This window comes from Apium graveolens, chromosome 2 (genome assembly GCF_009905375.1).
Source record: "Apium graveolens cultivar Ventura chromosome 2, ASM990537v1, whole genome shotgun sequence".
Classification (NCBI taxonomy): Eukaryota; Viridiplantae; Streptophyta; class Magnoliopsida; order Apiales; family Apiaceae; genus Apium; species Apium graveolens.
This window is the reverse complement of record NC_133648.1, coordinates 190,766,430-190,770,951: the sequence shown is the minus strand read 5'-3', so window position 1 is coordinate 190,770,951 and position 4,522 is coordinate 190,766,430. Positions and strand designations below refer to the sequence as shown.

At 37.0% G+C, this 4,522-nt stretch overlaps 1 non-coding gene across 1 annotated transcript; it reads right to left on the bottom strand.

Moving 5' to 3' along the window:
- Positions 1-3,063: 3,063 nt before the first annotated feature.
- On the bottom strand, positions 3,064-3,170 carry LOC141710186 (small nucleolar RNA R71). Its single transcript, XR_012570718.1, has one exon. It is a non-coding gene; the product is annotated as a small nucleolar RNA R71 (small nucleolar RNA).
- Between the last annotated feature and the right edge of the window lie 1,352 nt (positions 3,171-4,522).

Here is a 4,522-nt window from a genome sequence, read left to right as displayed (position 1 = left end):
GATTGGTTAGATTTGGACATAAAGGCAAGTTGAGTCCTAGGTATATTGGACCGTTTGAGGTATTGAGAAAAGTAGGTAAGGTTGCCTATGAGTTAGCGTTTCCGCTGCAGCTGCAACCTATTCATAGTGTGTTTTACATCTCTATGTTAAAGAAATATATCCCTGGTTCGAACCAAGTCATTGAGTATAAGCCAATCTAGACCCCAGATCATATAGAGCGTGTCCTTAGGAATAAGTCTATTCCTATAGTAAAAGTACTTTAGAGAAATCCTCGAGTAGAAGAGTCTACTTGGGAATTAGAGTCAGATATGCTTGACAAATATCCTCACTTGTTCGGTTAGGTGAGATTCTGAGGACAGAATCTTTTAAGAGGGGAAGGTTATAACGACTCGTACTTTTGTATTATTAAAAGTATAATTATTAAATAAATAAATATAATATGCTATGGTTCTTTCAGCTATGTGCTGTATTTAATATTAATTGGGTGTGACTCAGTGTTTTGTGAAGATTATTTGTATTATTAATTGCCGAGTCGTATTATTTTATTTTTGCTTTTAAAAGTGATTTTATTGAAAATTTATTATCATATATATTGGAATTATCTCTAAAATTATTTTTAGGACTTTAGAATGTTAATAATTATCTATAGGAATTTATAAAATTTAAAAAATAATATTCGTCAATTATTTCCCTAAATGATTTTCTGATTGTATCTAATTGATGGTCCAATGTTAAATTCAAAAATGTTTTGAAAATTATGAAATTTATATTTTATTAGTTTTTATATATTTCGGGAATTTTAAAATTATTTTGATAATTTTTCGGGTTATTTTTACCCAAAAGTTTGTTCGTTAAAACGCAAATCGTCTGACGAAAGTAGGCGGCGGGGGGTTCATATCTTTCCCTTAAGGACACGTGTTCGAATTCTGTACTCCTAATGATACGTGGCAACATCTGTTGATTTATATTAAAAAATAAAATAAAAACATATCACCCCATCCCCTGTTCATGTCTCTCTCGTCTCTCATCTCCCTCAAACCCTCTTCTCTCTCTCTCTCTCTCTCTCTTGCATATCTCTCCTCTCTCTCGCCTTCTCTCTTCTCATATCTCCCATCCCCCTCTATTTCTCTGGTTTCACCTGTTAATTCTGATAAGTGGAATTTATATCCACTTAGAACGCTTCGTAAAGACTCGAATTGGTGATTTGAACTCAAGTTATTTGTGTTTTTGATGTGTTTTTATAGTGTTTTGCATTTTAGGGTATATTTGGAACAAAGAAAAGATTTTACATTATTTCTATGTTAAAAGGGTATTAGGATGGAGCCTCGAGAGTTAACACGAAAGAAACCAGCAATTGAAGTCAAGGAAACAAGAAAAATCAGAATTTCCAGAAGGTCAGGGCGGCCACGCTAGTCTTAGGAGCGGCCGCGCCCATTTGTTAGAAAGAGAGCGTGCCCGCGCTGGGTCGGGATTGCAGAATCCTGAATGCAATATAATAATGATTTTTCAGAATCCAGATCGTATTGGGCTTATATATAAAGCCTTTTGAAGACATTTTTGATAACAACGAGAAGAAGGAGAAAGCAGTAAGAAGACCTAATAGCACAATACAACGAAGGAGATGAAGACCTTGTTTTTACTTGTGATTCTTTGCTTAAGTTGTTACGTTGGATGCTTGTTTTCTTATTCGTTTGAACCTTACACTCCTGTTAAAGTACTTTCGATTATCATTCAGTTTATAAAGATCTAGTTTTTATACCATACTTTTATTGGAACCCATGGTGACGATGAGTTCGGTTATGAACTAATCGTTATCGTGGGGTTCTAACAGATTTACTTGTGGATTTCTATAGTTAATTTGTTTCAATATCTTTGTGTGTGGTGATTGATTGATATCCTAGTATTGGTTGTGTTTATTCATCTTATGTGCGTAGCTAACATATAAGATAGTGTGTTAATCTTTATTGAAGTGAAAGTGAATATAGAGGTTTAGAACTTGCCATTCTAGCATAGGTTCATGTATAATTGTTATGTATGATTCGTAGGTAATTTTAACCATCTTACTTGCCCTATGTAATCACGATACATAACTTGCGCATTAAACCGTTATGTTTTCAAATTCTATAGACATATAGGGTCTAAGCATAATTGGTGTCTACTTAGCTTCTATATCTTTTGTGGATGTCTAGTAGTAGGGTATTCATGTAATGAAAGTTGGCGTTTACTAGTTCCGTGTTATATGATTAGTTGTCATCATCATTACATGCTAAGGTTAAGAACAATGACTTTGAATGAATTATTAATGAATTTGGAATCCCATGTTTGTCTGATATAGTTAATTCAATCACTTTTATTCTAAGTTAATTGCATGTTTGTTTAATTTTAGTTATAAACATCTCAACTTGTTATTGTCTTAGCATTGAGCGATAACCAACCCATTATTTCATAGGTGCATGATTTTAAGTTAACTAAAAAGAGTCTGTGTGGGTACGAATCTGATTTATATCTTATACTACTTGCGAATGCGTATACTTGCGTGTAACTTTAGCTCGTGTTTTCGCCCTAACAAGTTTTTGGCACCACTGCTGGGGACTCGGTGTTATATTTAGTTTATGTGCTTGTCATCAGTGGTCGTTAAAGTTCATTGACTCGGATTATTTCCTTACAAGGTTTACTTTAGTCGTGTATTTCAGGTACTCTACTTTTTATTACAATGGGAGAACCAGCAGCAGATACGAAAGCTTTGATGGATTATTCTCAACCAAAGATTAAGGACATTTAATCTAGCATTGTCAGGCCAACTATCGCAGCTAATACCTTTGAGATCAAGCCTGGCCTAATTCAATGGGTACAGAATTCAGTCCAGTTCGGAAGATCCCAATACGCACATTAGGGATTTCATAGAGATCTGCGACACCTTCAGGTTCAATGGTGTGTCTGAGGATGCAGTTAAACTGAGACTGTTCCCATTCTCTCTGAGGGACAAGGCTAAGAGCTGGTTACACTCTCTGAGGGACAAGTCAAAATTTTGTCACTAAATTCTTCTCTATGGCGAAGACAACTGCAATCAGGAATGCTCTTACTCAATTTGCACAACAATCGGGAGAATCTCTATGTGAAGCTTGGGAGCGCTACAAGGAGATGCTTAGAAAGTATCCTCATCATGAAATGCCTGATTGGATGATCATCAATTGCTTCTATAAAGGTTTGGGAGTACAGTCAAGACCCATGCTTGATGCAGCATCAGGTGGAGCATTATGGGCAAAGAGCTATGAGGAAGCTTATGATCTAATTGAACTGATGGCTGCTAATGAATATCAGTATCCAACTCAGAGACTACCACAGGGTAAGGTAGCACGAATTCTGGAGGTGGATACAACTACTGCTATAGCTGCTCAGCTAAAGGCGTTGTCTATGAAGATCGATTTTCTAGCTAATTATGGTGTTAATCAGATAACCAGTGTTTGTGAATTGTGTGCTGGTTCGCTGTGACGGAGCAATGCACTATATCTAGTGAATCAGCTCAGTTTGTGAGAAACTTTCAGAGATCGCAACAACCAGTTCCAGACAATTATCATCCTGATAACTAGAATCATCCTAACTTCAGCTGGAGTAACAATCAGAATGCGATGCAACAACTATTCCAGCAGTTTGGAAACAAGCAATTCAATCCTCTTGGTTTTCAGTAACAATTTACACCAAGGCAACAGTTTCAGCCAATGGGAATGCAACATCAAACTCATGGAGGTGCAGGTCAATCTTCGATTGAAAAATCTGAATAGGAGGAGTTGAGGCTTATGTGCATAAACCTGGCTCTTATATGCAAAAGCCAGGCTATTTCTATCAAGACTTTGGAGAACCAAATAGGGCAAATTGCTAACGCCTTATTGAATCGACCACCAGGAACGCTTCCTAGTTATATAGAAGCCAATCCAGGAAAGAGGGAAGTTAAAGAACAGGTGAACGCCGTCACCTTGAGGTCAGGAAAGGTCGCAAGCCCCCAAATTCAACAAGATGAAGAGTCTGAAAATTCTGTCCAGAATGCAGGCGCGTCTGTACCCTTGCCAATTCAAGAAAATAAGATTGTAGCTGAAAAAGTTGTGCAGAAGGATGCCGAGGTGGAACCAAAGAAGAAATTGGTTGTAAACAATCCTCATGAGGGTAATACAGGGGATAAACAAGTCTATCCACCTCCGCCATATCCTAAAAGACTTCAAAAACATAAATTAGATAAGAAATTTTCCAAGTTTCTGGAAGTTTTCAAGAAGTTGCACGTCAACATACCTTTTGTAGAAGCTCTAGAAAAAATGCCGAGCTATGCGAAGTTAATGAAAGGTATTCTCTCGCGAAGGTGAAGCTTGAGGAGTTGGAAACAGTTGCTCTAACGGAGGAGTGTAGTGTAGTTCTGCAACAGAAATTGCCTCCAAAGCTTAAAGATCCTGGAAGTGTAACTATTCCTTGCACTATTGGAAACTTGTCTTTCGACAAATGCTTGTGTGATTTGGGAGCTAGCATCAATCTG